Genomic DNA, 10,453 nt, shown 5'->3' with positions numbered 1-10,453 from the left:
AACTGTGCGCTAGAAAATTCACAAATAAAATTAATTGAAGACTATTACACATGAAGGATAAACTATATTGTAATTTTACCCTGACCACAATATTATAAATCAAGAATTGCTATCCCTGTTTTGGAGTTCTGCTGTGTGCTGTAGGATAATGCATTGGACTGCAAAGCCAGTTTGAACTGCAAGGTTGGTAGTTCAAACCTACCAGCTGCTCCTTGGAAAACCTATATAGGGTTGCTATGAGTCAGAACCAACTCAATGGCACTTAACAACAACAAAAACAATCCTTGTTTTATAATGGAAAAAAAAAAAATTATCTAAGACTAAAGAGCCAGCCTTAAGAAGCTCTGGTAGCACGTGGTTACAAATTGGGCTGCGAACCTTAAGGTCAGCAGTTCAAAACTACCAGCTGTTTCATGGGAGAAAGAGGAGGCTTTCTGCTCACGTAAAGATTTACAGCCTTGGAAACCCTCTACAGGGTCACTATGAGTCGGAACCGACTCCAGGGCACATAACAACAACAACAAAGAGCCAGTACAAAGGGCTTCTCTAATCTCATGGAAAAATGGAATTCAAAGGCAACAATTGTTTTTTTCCATTTTGTTAAAAGTTAGCAAAATTCCTCTCATGCAGTAGAAAGGTACTCAAGTGTGGCAGCGGTAGTAAGGTTGGCCCAGGATTGGACATTGTTTCGTTCTGCTGTGCATGGGGTCGCTATGAGTTGGTTCCGACTCGATGGCACCTGACAACAACAACAAGTAGAAAGCTACAGAATAAAGTCTACTTAGTACAACGCTTGATCACTAGACCACTTCACATACTGCCTCTTACATGTGGAACTCACTGACATGAACATACGTAGAAATGTTATCTGGTATTACAGAAAGTATAAAAGAAAATGCCTTGTAATAATTGGAATCCTGGTAGAAATTATGGAACAAAAGTATAGTAATTAACTTCTATTAATTGAGTGTACTTAAATGTCAATTATTCAAGGGGGGGTTTCAAAAATTTGTAATAAATATTTAATTAAATGATAACGGAATTTTCCACAAACTTTCTGAAGCCCTCTCATATATTACTGCATAAAAACACACCCCAACTGTTTAGTGGCTAAAACCAATGGTCATTTATTCAGTTCATATTCTACTGGGGGTGGGGGGGCGGGTCATTTAGGTCTGGGTTCAATTCTACTGATCTTGATGGTCTTGATCAGCTATTTGCAGTCAAGTGGTATATGGGTTGTAGGCAGACTAGTCTTAGATCGCCCCATTTACTTGCTATACAATTTGCTGGCTGCAGGCTAGAGTACCTTGGTTCTCTTGCATTTGGTTCCTTCTCTTGCAGCGGGTTAGTTTGGGCTTATTTATATGGTGGAATATATCCAAGAATAGAAGCTGAAAGGCTCCTAAGGCCTAGGCTCAGGATTTATACAATTTTACTTCCTTTGCCTTTTTTAGTGCCTTTTTTTAAAATCCAAAGCAAATTACAAGGTAACTACCAATGGAGAGCAATAAGATTCTTTCTCTTGATGAGTGGAACTGAAAAGTTTTGTGGCCATTTTTGCAATCTACCAAGGTTTATGTTAAGGTAATCATGCCAAGTAAATAGTATTCACTTATCAGTTAGCATGTGGGAAATTGAAAAGCACTAGATGGCAACTGATGGCATCAATCTATGATTCCAGCTATAACACTACTTCCAGAAATCTGGGAAAAGGAGGCCCACTTAAGCTAATGCACTTCATGTGCCATTGAAAATGAAACATAGGAAATATTGTTGTTAGGTAACATCAAGTTGGTATCAACATATAGTGTCCTTATGCACAGCAGAACGAAACACTTCCTGGTGTTGTGCCAGTCTCAAAATCAATGCTGTGTTTGAGCCCATTGCTGCTGCCACTGTTCCAATCCAATTGGTTGGGAATCTCCTCTTTTTTGCTGACGCTCCACTTTACCAAGAGTGATGTCCTTATGCAAGGACTGATCCCTCCTGATAATATGTCCAAAGTATAGCGATGAAGTCTGGCAATCCTGGCTTCTAAGGAATATTCTGGCTGTACTTCCAACACAGATTTATTTGCTATTTTGGCAGCCCATGGTACTTTTAATATTTTCTTCCAACACCATACTCAAATACATCAATTCTTCTATGGTCTTCCTAACACATTGCCCAACTTTTACACACATATGAGGATTTCGTAACTATTTTAAGTCATCTTCATTTTCGGTAAGCAAGATTATAACATCTGCATATCACAGATTGTAATGAGTCTTCCTCCAATCCTGATGTCATGTTCTTGTTCATATAATCCAGTTTCTTGGATTATTTGTTCAGCATAAATATTGAAAAAGTATGGTGAAAAAATACTACCCTGGCACACCTTTCCTGATTTGGAACCATTGATTGCCCCTTGTTCTGTTCCAGTGACTACCTCTTGGTCTAGGTACAGGATCCTCATGAGCATAATTAAGTGTTCGAGAATACTTGATCTCGGCAGCATTATTCATAGTTTGTCATGACCCACACAATCGAAGGCCTTTGCATAGTCAATAAGACACAGGTAAACAGCTTTCTGGTATTTTCTGCTTTCAGCTAAGATTCATCTAACATCAGCAATAATATTCCTAAATCCATGTCCCCATCTGAATCTGAATTGAACCTTTGGCAGCTCCTTGTCAATGTGTTGCTGTAACATTTTTAAAATTATATTTAGCAAAATTTTACATTCATGCAATATTATGATAATGTTCAATGATTTCTGCATTCTGTTGGGTCACCTCTCTTTGAAATGGACACAAATTTGGATCTTTCCCAATTAATTGCCTTGGCAGTTGTCTTCCAAATTTCTTGGCATCGATGACTGAGTACCTCCAAGACTGCCTTAGTTTGTTGAAAGATTACAATTTGTTTTCTATCAATTCCTGGAGCTTTGTTTTTGTCAATTTCTTCAACACACATTGGATTTCTACCTATAGTTTCAGGTATTTGTAATGAAGTTACTGGTCTTGCAAAGCTCTATCACTCTATCTGCAGCATCATTTCTATTACTGAGGCCATATTTTCCAATGACTCATCCTTCCTCTTTCTTTTAAACTTTTGCGTTCCAATTTTCAATAATTATCAATACATCTTGATTGCATGTTTGGTCAATTTCAGACTGAAGGAGCTAGTAAACTTCTTCAGTTTCATCATCACTGGCTTTAGTGGTTGTTGCATAAATTTGATCTTCCTGGTAGGCATGTGGATATTATCCTATCACAGACAGCATTGTACTTCAGGATAGATATTGAAATGTTCTTTTAGATGATGAATGTGATGCCATTCTTCTTCAATTTATCATTGCTGTAATAATAAACCATGTAATTGTCTGATTCAAAATGGCTACTACCAACTCACTAATACCTGTTATTATTTAGTGTTGACATTTATGCATTCCATTTCATATTTGACAGCTTCCTTTGTTTCTAGATTCATAATTCATGCACTTTATGTTCCAATTATTAATGGATGTTTACAGCTGTATCTCCTCATTTATGAGTTGTTCCCCATCAACACGTGAAGCGCCTGACAGCTGTACTCCATTCACGTCATCACACTCAACTCTGCTTTGAGGAGGCAGCTCTTCCCCATTCACATTTTCAGTACTTTCCAACCTGAGGAGTCATCTTCCAGCACTACATTTGACAATATTCTGGTGCTCTTCGTCAGGTTTTATTCAACATCCTGGTGCTTTCTGACAGTGTTCCACTGCTATTCATTTGGTTTTCAGTGGATAAATAATCAGAAGTAGTCCTCCTCTCCTTCTTTCTTGTCTGTTGTAGTCTGGAAGCTCAGTGAAACCTGTCCACCATGAGTGATGCTGCCAACATACTAAGTACCAGTGTCATGGCTTCCAGCATCACAGCAACACCCAAAACACCACAACATGACAAACTGACAGATGTGCAGTGGGTACAAGCATCAATCTTAAAAAATTGAACTCATCAAATATGAAATGGAGCACCTAAAGATAAATATCCTAAGCAATAGTTAGCTGAAATAGACTGGTACTGACCATTCTGAATCAGTTAAATGATGGTCCAGGCCCATATTCTATTGTTGTTGTTGTTCTGTTAGATGCCATCGAGTCGGTACCAACTCATAGTGACCCTATGCACAACAAAAATGAAACACTGCCTGGTCCTGAGCCAACTTCACAATTGTTGCCGCGCCTGAGCCCACTGATACTGCCACTTTGCCAATCCATCTTGCTGGGGGTCTTCCTCTTCTTCTTTGACCCTGTACTTTACCAAATATGATATCCTTCTCCAGCGACTAGTCCCTCCTGACAATATGTTTGAAGTATGAGAGACAATGTCTGGCCATTCTGGCCTCCAAGAAGCACTCTGGCTGCACTTCTACCAAAACAGATCTGTTTGTTCTTTTGGCAGCCCATGGCACTTTCAATATTCTCCTCCAACATCATAACTCATAAGCATCAATTCTTCTATAGTCTTCCTTATTCACTGTCCAACTTTCGCATGCATATGATGTTATAAAAAATACCATGGCTTGGGTCAAGCGCCCCTTAGTCCTCAAGCTGACATCTTTGCTCTTGTTCTTCAACATTTTAAAAAGGTCTTGTGCAGTAGATTTTCCTAATGCAATATGTTGCTTGATTTCTTGAATGCTGCTTCCACAATTGTTGATGGTTGATACAAGAAAAATGAAGTCTTTGACAACGTCAGTGTTTTCTCCATTGATAAGAATGTTGCTTATTGGTCCAGTGGTGAGAATTTTTACTTTCTTTACATTGAGATACAATCCATACAGAAGGCCCATGTTCTCTAGCCCCCACATAATCCCAGCTCCACTCAAGTCTTAGCTGTGAATGTGTGTTAATCTCCTTTCTGTGCCTTATAGTATGCTATATAGGAAGCAGTATGTACAAATATGTATTTGTACAATAAACAAAGGAAGACATTATAGTGAGTTGCAAAGTTTAAATTGAAATTGTATAAGCATGAAGAACAATTCCTTTATTACCTGTAAAATGGTGGTGCTATTTATCAACAGCAAAATATCATTTGATGCTTCCTCAAACAGATTTTGTAATTAAGAAGAGATTTATCAGTGTTTAAGGCCTAAATGAGAAATTAGACAGGTGAAAGAAAAAAAAAAAACAAAAAAACCCAACAACAACAAAAAGAAAACTAAAATAACTTCTAGATTACTTGGCCATTATGATTTATGTTTACACATAGATGGCCCTGGATATTTTGGGTTTGTTGTGATGCTACAGGATAACACACTGGACTGCAAGGTCAGTTTGAACCACCAGGTTGATAGTTACCAGTGATTAGAATGTGAAGGTTGGAAACAAAGAAGAAGGATCAATGGTTGGATAATCTGACATTGGTAATAGAAATTATACTGAAGATCACATGATAAAATTTTACGAGACTAATGACTTGTTCCTTCAAACACTTTATAAATAACGTAAAAGGTGACTATACATATGGACATTATCAGATGAAATACACAGAATTCAAATTGACTACATTTGTAGGAAGAAACAGTGGAAAATCTCAATATCATCAGCCCAGACAAGGTCAGGGGAAGATTGTGGGACACACCATTAATTGTTCCTATGAAAGTTCAGACTGAAGCTGAAGAAAATTAAAACAAGTCCACTAGAGCCAAAATATGACCTTAAGCATATTCCACCTGAATTTAGAGACCATCTCAGGAACAAATTTGATCTGTTACACAATAATGACCGAAGTCCAGAAGAGTTGTGGATGACAAGAACAGGATACATGAATAAACCAAAATGTCATTAAAAAGACATGAAATCAATAAAAGACCAAAAGAGATGCAAGAAGATCCTTTGAAATTTGCTCTCCCACTTAGACTTGCCTAAACAAATGGAAGAAGTAAGAAAGAGCAGCTCAAGAAGACAGAGTCGAGTATTAAATGAAATATACGAAGACCTAGAGCTAGAAAACAAAATAGGAAGGAGACATTCAACATTTCTCCAGCAGAAAGAACTGGAGCAAAAATTCAAGCCTTGATCTGCAAGATTGAAGGATTGGGCAAAATATTGAATGATGCAGAAAACATCTGAAGAAGATGGAAGAAATACATAGAGTCGCTGTACCAAAAAGAAATGGTTGCCATTCAGCAATTTCAAGTAACAGCTTATGATCAAATCCAAGCTGTGTTGAACGCATTCACAAAAAACAAGATTCCAGGAATACAAATTGAAATCTTTCAACACAGTAATGCAGAACTGGAGGCACTCATTTATCTATGCCTAGAAATTTGGAAACTTGGGGAAAAAATGACCTGACCAACCAATTGGAAGAGATCCATATCTGTGCCTATTCCTAAGAAAGGTGATCTAACAGAATGCAGATAATATTAATTATAAATGGGCACAGTCGCAGCAGCAATGGGCTCATGCATAACAATGACTGTGAGGATGGCAGAGGAACAGGCAGTGTTTTGCTCCGTTGTGCATTTGGTCACTATGAGTTGTAACTGACTCAGTGGTGCCTATTAACAACAACAACAACAAAGGGTTTGTTTGCATTAATGCTGTTGTCTTTTAGTGGAACAAGACTCAACCCCACTTAACTATAACAGCTCCTAATAGAACTTGGCTTAACCTAGTCTCATTGCTTTGACATTTCCCTCTCTATGAATCCCATGCCTTAAAAACAATTTTTCTTTCCCAGAGTGTTTCATAGAGTAACTGTTCCCTCAACTGGCTTCTTTTTAAATGAATCATCAGTATGTAATTGAACAGTATTTTTTAATCTGAACCCATTACTATACTGCAAGAAAAAGTTTCTATCAGCAGTAATTTCTTTTCCATTAGACCAGAATTACAGTTAAAACCTATACACTTATGCACTTGATACTTGTGGTAAATTGTGTACTTATAAAGGGCTGTGAGGGCATATAATTACATATGTCTGTGTGTCCATGGAGACCTGGTGTTGTTCTGTGGAATAAAACACTGAATCACAAGGTTGGTTTGAACTACAAAGTTAGAAGTTCAAACTCACCAGCCGCTGCTTAGAAACCCTATACAGGGTCGCTGAGTCAGAACTTTCTCTATGGCACTTAACAACAATATGTCCGTGTATTTATTTTATTAACACAAAGGATTAGGCATATAAATATAATTCTTAATCTCTGTAGGTGTCGTGTATTTGGGTTTTGGTAGGTATAGTAGGATAATGTATGAATCTGATATAATAATAAAAAATAAAAAACAACTTTATGAAAGCTTTTACCTGAAAGTATTTACCTAAGTACAATAAAAACTTCTTAGTGTATGCAGCTCTCTGGCCAGAACCACCCTAGTGTTGCCCTACTGATAGGTTCTCACCGATTCTAAGATACTCACAGTGAAGCGATAACATGTCAATTATTATTATTATTTTTTTCTTGAGAGAGATTTTGAAGGTCTCTTGTATGAGATTTGGAGCTGAGTATTCTGGGAGAGAAAGCATGCACTCATTGTAATTCATCTGGAGCACTTGGTAATCTCGAGTTTCTCTATCTCTCTCCAAAAATAATTAGTGCTTCACAAAAGGTAATATCTCTTGAGCAAATTTAATTTAAAAATCTATTTTAAGTGATAGTGTGGTGATGACACACTGTAGTAAATTTTCGTTGCACAAAATATTCTGAGACACAGCATGTGTGTGTGGAGGGGGTGGGTGTTTTAATTCAAGAGCAGCTACACAGGAGAGAACACCACAACGATTCAGTTATTTTTTAGGAATGCTGTTGATGATAATGATAATTTGTCTCTAAACTTATTAATCTAACATCTTTAATTAAAGTAGATAATGATGAAGTATATTTATTTGATAAAAAAATGTTTAATTCTTTGAAAAGAACATAATTTTCTAGTTTTATTTGTGTGGCCAGAGAAGGCTGCTTGTTTATTTGCTGTAATTATACCTGTCGATGTGAGAGTGGTGTGAGGAATATTTTGTCTGAGATTTTTATAAATTCATTGAATGACATGAATATCCTTTAACTTTAAAAATCACCTCATCTGATTAATTAAATCAAATTTTACAGATAAATGGAGTTGATTTTGTTTAACCTTTGATTTAATCAGATGTTTTATATCCTACAGAAAATAAAGCCTAAATCCTGTTTTAAATTATAACTGTTCTCTTTTATTGTAATAGTTACAACTACAATTCAAGTGGATGAACCAAAAATGATAAGAACTTCGGTTCTGCAGTTATTTAATGATTATTTTTATCATATACTATGTATCAGACACTGTATAGTAATGAGTAAAACTGACATGATTTACTGTTGTCATGGAAAATATAGCCTAACAGTTTTTTTTGTGCAAAGGGAACTGCAAACAAAGAAATAAAATAATAAATATCGATTAAGGTATTCTTCAACCACGAGTCTATGAGTTTGTCATAATGTCATGGTTTATAAATTACTTGGATACCACCAATATTTTAAATACCAGCAGGAGCAACCATGGTTTCAGAGTGCCCAGGTTTTAGCAGAACTTCCACAATAAGGCAGAGTAGGAAAAAGTAGAGGGAAACCACTTCTAAATGGTTAGCCACTGAAAATATGCATAACAGTGAAACATTGTCTGATATAGAGCTGCAAGAGGATCTCCTCAAGTTGGAAGGTACTCAAAATATGACTGTGGAAGGGTCGCCTCCTCATAATATAGTTGATCTTAAGGATGTAGATGGAGCAAATCTTTTTGAATCTTCATTTGCTGATGGGACAGTTGAGAAGGAACAGTTGCAAACATCCATTAATAATGAATCTAGGAATGCTGGAAATCATAAAAAATGAAATGAAACAAAGATTGATACCGTAGGCATTAGTGAGCTGAAATTGACAGATTCTGGCTATTTTGGATCCTACAGTCATGTGGTTTATAATGCTGGGAATGACGAAGAAGAATGGCATGGTATTCATCCTCAAATACAGTATTTGAAGATCTGTCTTGAAATACAATGCCGTCTGTAGTAGTATAATATCCATATGCCTACTAAGAAGACGTGATAACATAGTCGTTATGAGTTGGGCTGCTAATCTCAAGGTTAGCAATTTTAAACTACCAGCCGTTCCATGGGAGAAAGATGAGGCTTTCTTCTGTAAAGATTTACAGCTTCGGAAACCCTATGCAGGGTCACTATGAGTTGGAACTGACTCCACGGCACACCACCACCGCCAAAAAGACCAGTTAATACGACTATTATTAAAATTTACACATCAACAACTAAAGCCAGTGACAATGGAGTTGAAAAATTCCACCCACCTCTTCAGTCTGAAATTGATCAAATATGCAATCAAGATGTGTTTTGATTACTGTTGATTGAATTTTGAACATTGGAAACAAGAAGTATCAGTAGTAGGAAGATATGTGATGATAGAAACAATGCTGGAGGTCACATGATAGAATTTTGGAAGACATTCATTACAAACACCATTTTCAACAACATAAAATGTGGCTGTTTATGTGAAGCTGACAAGATGTAACATACAGGAATCACATTGACTACATATGTGGGAAGAGACAGTGGAAAAGCTCAATATCATCACAGGGGCAGACTAATCATGTTCAGGCTGAAGGTGAAAAAATGAAAACAATCCACAAGAACCGAAATGTAACCTTCAACAGTGTTGTTGTTAACTGCCGTCAAGTTGCTTCTGACTCAAAATGTCCCTGTATTGGGTTTCCAAGGAGCGGCTGGTGAGTTTAAACCACTGACCTTGTGGTTCAAACTGACTTTTTTGTCTAGTGCTTATGCTATAGTACCACACCAGGCCCCAACTGAATTTAGAGACCATCTCAAGAACGGATTTGCTGCATTAAATACTAATGAACAAAGACCAGAAGAGTTGGATGATGACAACAATAACATCATCCATGAAGAAAACAAAATATTATTAAAAAGAAAGAAAAGACTAAAGTTAATGCCCGAAGAGACCCTGAAACTTGCTCTTCAATGTAGCAGAGCTAATGCGCAGGAAGAAATGAGGAAGTAAAGAACTGAACAGAAGATTTAACAGAGCAGCTTAAGACAAAGTCAAGTATTATAATGAAATGTTCAAGGACCTAGATTCAGGACACCAAAAGGTAAGTATAACACAGTCAGCATTTCTCAAGCTGATAGAACTGAAGGAAAAAATTCAAGCTTCAAGTTGCAATATAGAAGGAATTTTTTATGGGTAAAATATGGAATGACTCAGAAAGCATCAAAAAAAAGATGGAAGGAATACACAGATTATTGTACAAAAAATATTGGTCAGTGCTGAACCATATAATGAAGAGCTGATAATCTTGAAGGAAGCAGTCCAAGAAGCACTGAAGGCCGTGGTGAAAAATCAAGGCTCCAGGGATGGAAGGAATACAAATGGAACTGTTTCAACAAACTCATGTTGTGTTGGAGGCACTCAT

This window comes from Chrysochloris asiatica, unplaced genomic scaffold (genome assembly GCF_000296735.1).
Source record: "Chrysochloris asiatica unplaced genomic scaffold, ChrAsi1.0 scaffold00053, whole genome shotgun sequence".
Taxonomy (NCBI): Eukaryota; Metazoa; Chordata; class Mammalia; order Afrosoricida; family Chrysochloridae; genus Chrysochloris; species Chrysochloris asiatica.
This window is presented reverse-complemented; position numbering follows the sequence as displayed.